At 38.0% G+C, this 11,505-nt stretch overlaps 1 protein-coding gene and 1 long non-coding RNA gene across 2 annotated transcripts in view; one reads left to right on the forward strand and one right to left on the reverse strand.

The window, feature by feature from the left end:
* Nucleotides 1-11,505, reverse strand: part of IL1RAPL1 (interleukin 1 receptor accessory protein like 1) — a 678,633-nt gene that overhangs the window by 629,685 nt on the left and 37,443 nt on the right. The window lies entirely within an intron of this gene.
* The window catches only part of LOC117243932, a 1,025-nt gene continuing 736 nt past the window's right edge, over nucleotides 11,217-11,505 (forward strand). The window contains exons 1-2 of the long non-coding RNA XR_004496050.1: nucleotides 11,217-11,234; nucleotides 11,300-11,497. This is a non-coding gene — a long non-coding RNA (uncharacterized LOC117243932). The remainder of the gene's footprint in view (nucleotides 11,235-11,299; nucleotides 11,498-11,505) is intronic.

Raw genomic sequence — 11,505 nt, forward strand, 5'->3', positions numbered from 1 at the left:
GTTCTGAAATGGGAAAATAAAATGTGCTGTGGCTGTGCCAGGAGAGAGGTTTTTATATTGACTAGACCTAAGAAAATATTTTTACAATGATTCCTGTTTTCCCGATCTACTGTAGGATGTCTACTACAGATGGACTTGATATTTGTAATATTCTTCCCTTCTTTAGTCTTCCTTTCTTTGTAGGCTCTCTTTCCCACAGAAGGTTGGACTGGATGAACTTTTGAGGCCTTTCTAACCTGGGCTGATCTACAGTTTGGGGTTCTAAGTCTGAAGGAGAAGTACAATAACTTGAACAAGAAGTTGAACAGACAGTGCCCCCACCTGAAGATCAGATGCAGTATTTGACAGAACCTAGTAGAGAAATGTCCTTGGAGGAAATGGTGAAAGGAAGCTCTTAGAAGTCAATCAGCTGACCTTTAGGACCTACCATGAGGTTGCATTTGCTTAAGTGTTAGATCTGAATTTAGCAGTATGGAAATAGACTGGTCAAAATACTGGATCAGGAGGTATTTGACCACAGAGAAGAAAGGTGGGCCAAAAAGACACAGAATTTCAATGGGGCATAGCAGAAGACGTGTATGGCAGGAAGAAACTGATTTAAAAATACCATTCAAAGAGAATGTTTAAAAGGCCAATGCTCAGTTAATCTGATGATCTGTATTGGCCATCCTATAGATGTAGGGGGATTACTTGTATCCAAACACCTTTAGTAATTTTTCCTCTCAGGAGATAATGCCAGCACTCTGTGTAGAAACTGGAAGATGAGGAGAGGTAGCAAGATAGCTTATGACTTCTGCTGTTTGGGTGCCTGCCTGCCCACTCCTTTCACAAGCATTTCCCTGTGGCAAGCAGCTCCCTGAAAGCTGGTAAAAGGCTTTGAACTGTTTTACAAAATGCAGTTGGCAGAGGAAAAGTGCTTTCCATCAAGAAAGCTGGAGCACCATGTTTTCCCAGCTGCTCTGAGGCACCATATGTTTGCAGCATGGCTACTAATGCTACTTCTATTTCTCTGGGAGATATTACAGATGTACGTCTCAGTAGTGATAATTGTATGAGGATAAGCAAACTGCTGGTATGTGGGAGTATTTCACTGGGGTTAATGTCAGGGTCAGCCCTGTCAAAGCAGCTGACACAACTGTGCCTTGAGGAATATGGAAATGATGACCACCCATACGACCAGTTTCATTTGACACTGTAAGACCTTGGGAACAAGACTTTCAAATCTGTCTGGCTTGGTCAGCACAGTAACTGAGATTCACCTGATCAGGATGCTAGAATGATGTCCTTCCAATGGCAATTTAGAAGTTGTCATTGCAATGTTTGTTAACAATAATTAGAATTTAGCACAGTGAAATCACATGGCACATAACCAACTGTACTTGCCTCACCCATGTTTCCAAACCTTTACTGGGATGGCTGTTTGTCAAGCAGTCAAACCATGCCTCCTCAGGGTGTGAAGGTACACTTTTCTCTCCCAGCTAGCAGTCCAGAAAACAAACAGGAATTCAGAACACCAGATGGGGAATAAGGTGCTGAGCAACTGCAGGTAGGGATCTGTTTCAGAGCTCTCCTGGGGGCTGGCAGGGTGACAATCACCAAAAAGAAAAAAAGTGACTAGCCAAGCATGTGGGAGAGTCAGGGTGAATGTCAGTTGCTTAGGGTTTGAAAAGGAAAACAGACAGAAGAATAAAAGACAAAAACAACAAGGTGCTGCAAGAAGCGTTGACAAAAATCTCTTTAAGATTTGCTGTAATAAACAGACACGTGAATCTTCTCTTTATTGGCAGGCTTTGAGATATTCCTATACAGAGTAACATCAAGAGACCAGATGTCATATATGGTTAGATTTGCAGTCAATGGAGGGGCTAAAAATAATTGGACACTGAGAGATTATGGGGAGAGTTACCTAGAGGAAGGGAAATTGGCCAATGTTTTAAAGTTGAAAGGCTCTGTTTTCCAGAATGATACTGGCACGGGAGTCCACATCCATTTCTTACTTCTATAGATCCTCAGTAAATTATGGCAATGATTCAAAACTGCTTTAGACTTTTACTCATCTTTCACTGACTTGGCTGCAGTTAAAATAAGGAACTGGGGTTTGGTGTCCAGAGCACTGATGTTCTGTTCTGCTTCCTACAGAAGTCGAACACAGTTCTGTCTTTTAATCTGTCTGTATGTCAGACCAGTAAGCATTCTGGGAGAAGGGCTGGGCTTGCTACAGTCAGAGTTAATTCTGGAGGAAGAGAAAATAAAATAGGAAAGAGGAAGGCAACTTAGAGGAGCCAGCACAGCAGCACTTATGCAGGAACAGGTTCACACTGCACAGTGGCTAAATGCCACCTCCTTCATGATGCACATTAAACACCTGATTTTCAAGGGGGGGAGCAGTTTGGAAACTCCTCAGAAGACACAGTAGTGCCTGGTGGTGTCACCTCACCAAGGCAGTCCCTGCAGAATACAGCTGTTGTATGGGCATTCACTGCCACTGCAGAGTGACCAGAGCCAGGGTCACGAATAAAGAAAGATAACATGAGCCAATATAGTAGTGTTATCATAAAATAATAATATTTTGTGTAATAGAAGTCAGACTTGAGTGAGGAATGTGGAATTTCTTGCTGAACTAAATTTCTAAAAATCAGTAAGGTTCTCTGTCCTGATGGGACACCTGCATTTGGGTTATTTTTTCCCCTTGGACTGAGACTGATGTGAGAGGGGCAGTTTTCTCTTGTTCAGACTTGGTTGTTTAATCTTCTTCTATCCACATTACATGTATACAGGGTACAAGGAGCTACGTGCACTAAGATGGAAAGGTGCAAAATGGCTAACAAAGATCTTCTACAAGGTCTTTTATATGTCCATTTACCCAATTAACAAATGCCAAGTAAATTATTTTTCTTAGTGACCCAGCAACCCAACACCTGCACACTGCACTGCGGCATCTTCTACCCAATCACCTACTACTACCCAAAAACCTCCAGAAGAATAAGATGAAGAAAAAAGAAGGAAGAAGAGACAACACCCTAAATCCTCCATCTTGTCTTTTGTTTTCTAAATTAGTTTAAACCTTAGACTTTAACTTTTTCACCCAGTGACTTAAGAAAACACTCTAATTTACACATTTACAATCTAAGTTTTTCTATTTAACAGTTGTTTTTGTGGTGTTCTATGAAATTCAGTGCTTTCTTGGATGTCAGAGCCAGGTATCAGAGATAAGGGCACACACTCTGTGCCTCTGACTCCAACAGTTCTCATGAAAGGCAAAGTGAATCAGAAATGTTTCTCTCCATTTAATAGGAGGGTTACCTTGGTATGAAGAATTGAATTGAAAACAGAACACAAACCAACCAATCCCCACACCCTCTTTTTCTTTTAAAATGAGTGGCTATGTGGCTGGTGGGATAACAGGACCAACATCACTATTTGCTGCTTATAATTGACACAGATATTCAATGGGATGAGGAAAACTTCAGAGAGCTTACTGGTATGGAATAAGGTGGAAGAGAAAAGGAAGTTCCTGGATTGCTCTGGATGGGTTATATTGGTGCCATAGTATCTGATTTAGTCAGAAATCCAGTTGAGAGAGGTAGGTGCTGTGCTTTATGACAAGGATTCATTATCAGAATGTGCCAAACAATCGATAGATTGTAAATATGTCTGGAAGTACCAAATCAGTGTGCATTGGGAAATACTGTATCTGAGTAAGTTTAGTAAATAGACTTCAACTGTCAGATAAAGATTAAGGAAAAAAAAAAAAACCAACAAATCTTTAAATTGTGTATTGAACAACTGAACTTACTAAACACAAGGAAATAAATAATTAATGTTGCCCAAGCATAAGGTCTGTCTATGCACACAGTGCATTTCAGATAGCAAAGGGTCAGCCCTCACAAGTAAGAGATCCAGTGACAGAGTTATGAGCTGGGACACAGCAGAATAAAATGTTGAGAAATTGAGCAGTGGACTTTTTGCTCAAAGTAGAGGAGAAGAAACAAATCTGAGGAGACACACAGCCCAGCTTTTCAGCTCTATTAATCATTTATGGTCATCCCATAAGACACACAACTGCTTGGCTACATGCACATGATCATAAAGCTGCTGACTGCAACAGAGTCACACCTTAGTTTCTGTCATTCAGTGTTTGATTGTCTGAGTCAATGGCTGTGAAGATTTAAAGCTATTAATATAGAAATGTGCATTTCCCTCAATCAATCTTTTAATGAAATTTTTGCTTGTCCTTTCAGACTGGCTAAACTACATATTTTGAAACTGTTCCTCTTAATTACATATATTAACTGACCAGGAAAAACAAACAAACAAACAAACAATCAAACATAAATCCATGTATTTACAATGAATTACGATTAAGAGGTATCCATGCCTACCAGAAAGATTTAATTACAGTGCTGAAGCAATTAGACTCTTCATCTTTACTTTTGTTTAAAAAGCTAAAATTCAGTGTGAAAATCATGGGCTTCCACTGCAGCTGCACAAGAACAAAGCACTGAAAAACCAAACACCAATATACCTATTACATATATTAAAAAAAACACAAAGAGAATATACTAAACATATTTAACACAACCATTAATAAATACAACCTCTTACCAGGATGAGAATCTTACTATATTGTCTGTAACATCTTCATATGCAAATTATCTTTAAGTCAGCTTGGGGGAAAGTAGAGAAGGAGTCGGAGCTATTTTAACATTAAAGTATAATTAATTTGAACTTGAATAACATCTTCCAGGCAATAAGGGGTGTGGAATAAGTTCCAGTGAAACACTTAAAAGTTCAGCTGTTTCTATGCCAGCATTTTAAATATTCTGAAACCAACAAGTTTTAAGCCCTTGCAAGCAGAAAATGGCAGGGAAGTATCTTCTCCAAATTAAGTCTTTCAGAAAAATACCAGTTACAAACTGTTCTTGTAGAAACTGAGACAAAGTTTTTCCAAAGACTTCTGCAAGCAGTATTTGGAGCTCAAAAGAAATGAGATATACCTTGCCTATTTAAGAAGTTCTAATATCCTTAAAAACTACAGTTAATGTTCTTGCAAACACAGTCCTTGGGGACCTATTTCTAAAAACGAGTCTCCTAAGTACAAAAGAAAGAAAGGATGTAAAAAATACCTTTTCCTCCCTAGCTACTCTTTAATTTATGTTGATAGCTCAAGGATTAGGGATATCATTCATTTTTCCAGCCTGATTTCAGGTTACAGTAGCTTTAGGAGTGATTATGAAGAAGCTTCTCCCTGCGCTTTTCTCACCTCTTAATTTCTCTGCAGGAATAAAATTGATTGAACATAGAAGAAAGTACACAATAAACCTAAGCAGATGAAGTAAGGCTGCATGTATGTTTTAGAATTTCCTTCTCATTGTAACTAAATGTTTTTTGTGATGCTGATTTTGTACTGCAGTTTTTGCAGTACCCTTTAGCAGCACTGTGGTTACAAGGATATATCCACAACCTGCAGAAGGGAGTTTGTCAAAATACACCTCCAATTTAATGTTTTTAGTAAATTAACTTAAAATATTACACAGGGATTCTCTGTCAGTGTGTTTCTTCTGATCTCCACAAGAAATTCAACATGAGCCAGCAGTCCAGACCAGACTGCATGTGGCTTAGTGCAACCTGGGACAGCAAAAGTGCCCCTGCCCATGGCAGGGGACTGGAACCAGATGATCTTTAAAGGTCCCTTCCAACCCAAACTATTATTCTATGAGTTCAGAACATTGCATTTCAACTGTTTTAATTAGCACACTCTAACAAATACATTTTGAGGCAACCATAGCTCGTTTTGGTTTCAAAACAAGAGGCTTAATGAGAACAGTTTACAGAGCATTCTACAAACACAGAGATACTAATTATGTAGAATTATAAGGTGAATAACTAAATCGAGAGTAAGACCCGTAGAAAATATAATTTGCTTTATAAATATAGGAAGGATAGCTTTTAGAGTAACAGTGACATGCTAGTGATAATGATGAGTAATAGTGTGAACCTAGTGAGATGTAGGAAAGTAAATTGTCAGTGAAGAGAGGCAGCGCTGTACCAGCCCAGGGCAGCAGCTCTCGGTGCGTAGGTTCACTGTGCTGACTCTGCTGCTAGAACCCCGCAGGTACTCTACAGAAATTCGGTGAATTCTTACAGCAGGGTGGTTAGGCCATGTATTATTCTTTACATTGTGTCCCTGCTGCCCAGATGTAAAGGAACACGCAGATAAGCCATGTAATATGCAATACGTAACTGGGTAGATCTTGAGATAATATGTAAAAACACAGGAAATATAAAAAATCAGTTAGTAGGTCAATCCCAAGGAAAAGACAAACGACTATAACTTGATTACTTTAAAATTAAGAAAATATAAGTAATGTTCAAAGCTTTACTCAGAAAAATTGAATTATTTTACATGTGCTGGCATGAACATGCTTTTATTGATGAAGTTTTGGTGCACTTAGGCGAGATGAGTTTCAACTTTACAATCAGGTTTTTTAAAAAGTAATAAAAGATAACAGAAAAAAAAATAAATGTAAAAAAATACAAATGTAGTCGACATTATCTTCCAGAATGAAAAAATTAACTAATTATTTTTTAAAAAGTATGTTCTTATGATGAAAAGTTTTGAAAAGCTGCAGAGTGCTCTCTCCTGTCCCTGAGAACAAGCCAAAAAGAAATCATAAAATCTCTACTGGGCAAACTCTGTTTTGTTCCCTCATGCTGTCACTGTTCTATTGAAGCTTTCTTTTTTTCAGTGTAGGGAGACCATGTACTAATGTAGCTTTGTGCTGCTCGAGTCTGTGTAGCTTTTCAGCTTCTATTTGAAGTATTATCTGATGTCTCTTTTTCCTCTTCTCACTTATGTCATTTTACTACTATTCCCCTCAAAGAGACACTTGTCTCTTGATCACTCCGTTAGGCAAATGTCAGAAAAGTGAAGAGAAGGCCTGTGAAAAGTGACATGCTGGATATTTGCTTATATCCCTGCTACTGAAGAGCATGCTCTCAGAGTTACCAGAATCAATTTTATTATCCAAATTCTCTGCTCCACAGGTTAAGTCAGAGGCTTGGAAATGCACCTGCATTTGTGCATGCATTCTTGCATATAACCAGTTTAGGCTGGAAGATGACACCGACCCACTTTGAGGGTAAAAATCCGGTTAAAAGCAGAAATAATCATTTGACTGGTAAAGTGTTAAAGCAGAAAGCTGCAGAAAGTCTTTCACATGCTAATCTGGAACACAGGCTAAGGGCTAATGTTTGCAGAAATACTTAGAATTAGGTCAAAAAAAGGGCCATTAAGCAAATAGAAGTGTCCTAAGCATTAATTATTTGAACAACAGATAAATAGGAAAAAGAATGAGCTTATCCTAATAAAAAGCAAAGCACTAATAACTCTGACTTTAAGGATATAGACACACTAATGCTTGCCATGCCCCACCAGCGCTCATCAGCTCTGACCTGCAAATGTCTTAACACTGAACCTCTGTTGATGAGATACTGCCAGGAGAGTCAAGCTGAGTCACATTATGTTCCAGTCTTCTGAGACTGAGTACACAGGAAGGAAGCAGAGATAAAGTGACCTAAATTAAAAGCTGAATTTGTGTTTTCTGAAGTGAAACCTCTGTGTGCTAATTTCTACATTTAAGTTCAAAACCAACTGACCAAGGATACTCAGATATTATAAGGATTAATTAAAAAGAATACTAAGTGTCCTTTCCTATCAAGTATCACATCTGGAATAGTTTAGCACTTCTTGCACAATATCTTAGTTAATATAAACCAGAATACTTCACTCTTTCATGCAGGTATATTGAAAATTCTGAATTTAGTTTTCTTAAGTTTTAAACAATATTTAGTTCCTGAAATAAGTAGCTGCAGAAAAGGAAATCTTAGCTAGCTCTCATGTAGATTTGTTATCTCCAGACTTGAAGCAAGAACAAAATCTGGATTAGTGCAGTTTAAGCAGTAGTCTGGATTCTGATTTTTAGATTTTGTCTTTTTGTTGTTTTGTTTTTCTGGTTAGAAAAAAAAACCAAAACAACTCAAAACTCCCCAAATTCTGTGTCTCTTCTGGTCTGGTGCCAGCTATTCAAGAGGGCTTCTTAGTGACTTGGCTAGACTGCTGATCAGCTCTTCAGTGAGCCTGGAAATCTTAGTGATGACACACACAGAACTTTGCTGACTCCAAATAAAAGGTTGCTTGCTTTGGTATCTGTTTGACTGATGTGAAGCAAAATACCTCAGACACAGACCAAGATTTCTTTTTTTTTTTCCCCAGCTGGTGGTATGATATGTCAGATGTTTGACACATGCACATCTTCATTTCATAATAATGTCTCTATTTTCTCTAAGTTCAAATATTCACACCCTTGAATTCCTGTTCAGATCATATTCAAGCAGATGCTCATTTTAGGCATCAGGAGTAATAGCTGAAGTTAATGTTAAGTTTCTGTCAAATCTAACATAACTATTCAACATTCTTGGCACTTGTGGTGCTGTGCAGGTAGATTGTAAAATATTGAGTGTTAAATGAATGCACAGTGAATGTAAGGAAAGCAGACTTGACTATAATCAGCTTCTCTGTATCACTAGGGGCAGTTTTAAGAAGTGTGAAATGTTTCACACACTACTTCACTCCCATGGAATCTACAAGTTTAAACATTTCAAAGATCTACAGAAGGACTGAGGTAAGCTTTCTTTTTATTGTGATAAACAGAAGGATTTAATAATAAATTAGCTATTCCTCTTGACAAACTCAAAGACCAATGTTTTGAAGGCAATGTATTGAAATCTCCTTTAAGAGCAAACACAATGTTCTGATGCCTGATCTTGGTTAAGTCCTACTTATGAAACTCTTGGATAGAAGAAATATTTTTATTATATATTAAAGAACTACAGGGTAATGGAAACACCATCATATTTTTAATGCATTGAAAATTGGAATCTAAACACTTGATATGAATGTATTTTAACTTGGGAAGTGTGATACTATCTGCTAGAATTCTAGACTACCACTACTTGTAACTTGCTTAGCCTTATCATGTAATATATCATGTTCTTCTGCTTATGTATTTGAAGGTGGAGAATGCCAGAAAAAGCAGCATTTATGACAACAGAAAGCAAGGTGTCCTGTGGTGCAAAACTTTATATGGATTCTTTTTTCTTACTGGACCATTTTTGAATTTGACACTTATTTCTACATGAGTAGACCATCTCATGTGTGAATATTCAGTGACTGGACAGTGTCACACACAGCACAGAAGTAAAATCAGTATTTTTTTTCCAAATCAGCATAAATGTACTTTTGCCCAATCAGCATAATCAGCATAAATGTATTTTTGCCCATCTTTGTTGTATTTCAAAACTCGTAACAGATGAGTGATAATCTATTGGAGATTGAGAGACAGGGACATCCAAGTCGAGATCAGAAGCCAATTTTATTGAGTATACAAGGCATTTCTATAAAGTTTTACTTGTAAAGCACTTATATAGGGTTCTATTTTTGGTAACAATCTCCCATTGGTTATACATTCTTCATGACATCAGTTACTTGGTAATCATCACAAAGTTTCACAAAATAACTCCTGGTCACCTCTGCATCAGGGAACAGTTATTGTGTCTGTCTCTCCCATGGTTGCTGTTTGATTAGGCCTAAGATACCAGGCTCCTTTATCAGTTCCACTGCACTCTCTGTTTAATTCCCCATAATAATCAACACACCAACTTGCTCTGTAACGATTAACAATAAAGATAACTTGACACCAACTTACCCTTTCTTAAGAAGGGGAAATAATTTCAGCTGTGATTGCGCCACCAATCCAGGCCCTAAATCATACCAGGTTCTGTGGGCCAAGGTCAGCACCCCAACCTCTATCCAAAATGTAATTATCCATCAGAGAAAGCTCCACAGCATTGTATGAAGTAGACCTTAGAAACTGGCCAGTTGTACTCTTGACTTTTTCTATTTCCCAGACAGTGTCAAGATGGTATCTAATCACTTTGTACAGAGAAGAGAGAAAGGCACTACAAGTACATTGAACTGAATTCTCACACCATGAAAGCAACTATTTTCCTTCAGTACCTCACAGACCATATAGTGGATATTTTCTGCTAGTAAAACAGCTACTAGGATTAAAAACAGATTAGCCCAGCTGCTACAGTTATTCAATTCAATAATCTTTCACTTCTCTTAAACGTTCATATGAAGGGAAGAAAATAGGTCTTAAAATGGAAACTTAGTTAAGTAAGACTAATTGTATAAGAGAAGGAATAAATCTCACTTTGAAGCACATTGTCTCTGGAAAATTAGCCTGAACAAAAGTGTGCATTTGTCCTTGAAATAAAACTATAAGACTGCAAATCATAGTAATGAGAAGACATCTTGCAAATATGAATTTTAAAGAAAAATGCTCTTCAATAGAGAAATTATGTCAATGCCTAGAGGAGTAAAATAGAAGTGTCTGTATAATAAACCTCATTCTCTCTTCAGCATTATTAGTATTGGAGTTGTAATTCAGTTAAGCTACAAGAACACCAAAAGGGAATGAAATGGCAAATCTGCAAAAGATTTGTCATGGATGAATCAGCCCAACAGTCACATTTAGTCTTTGAATGCTGCCAACTACCAGAAGAGCTAGACTGGGAGATACACAAGAGCCATGCTGGAAACTTGATAATGGTTTGTACTGACATTTCATGTACCTTGGGACCTCCTGGGCTCCTCCTGGAGACTGGCTCACACCTTATCCCAGCAGGCATGGCTGCAGGAAAGCTGTATGTTTCTTGCTTCTTATAGCACCAGTAAATACACAAAAAGTGAAAAATAATTGAGATGAAAAGACAAGAGAAAACAAAACTTAATGGGCAATATTTTAATGTTGTATGTGTGTAAATGTGCATTCATTTTTGAGGATGCATGTATCAGCACTAAAGCTTTGTGTCTTTGATTTGACCAGTCCCAAGTATCTTCTGTTTATATTCATACTATCTTTTACATCTCATCTAGTTAAATAAGAATACAACTGTCTACCAAGGGTTCAGGTCTGCGAAAAAGGTCTGAATTTTTGTTAGTTTTGAGAATTGTCTGTGAGCTCTCAAAATGTCAGATCACTTTGATTACTTTGAAGCAAACACACAGTTTTCCTAAGAAAATGTGAATTCTTTTCCTAAGAAAGGCTGAATCTAGGTTGTACAAGTCCTATCCAGACAAAAAAATACTGGGGTTCTAGAGGTTCTAGGTGCGTTCTAGATCTGGTTCTAGAGGTTCTAGACTGGGTTCTAGATGTTCTAGGTCGGGTTCTAGGTGCGTTCCAGATCGGGTTCTAGGTGCGTTCTAGATCGGGTTCTAGAGGTTCTAGGTGCGTTCTAGATCAGGTTCTAGGTGCGTTCTAGAGCGGGTTCTAGATCGGGTTCTAGGTGCGTTCTAGGTGCATTCTAGATCGGGTTCTAGGTGCGTCCTAGATCGGGTTCTAGATCGGGTTCTAGGTGCGTTCTAGATCGGGTTCTAGA

This window comes from Parus major, chromosome 1 (genome assembly GCF_001522545.3).
Source record: "Parus major isolate Abel chromosome 1, Parus_major1.1, whole genome shotgun sequence".
Lineage (NCBI taxonomy): Eukaryota > Metazoa > Chordata > Aves > Passeriformes > Paridae > Parus > Parus major.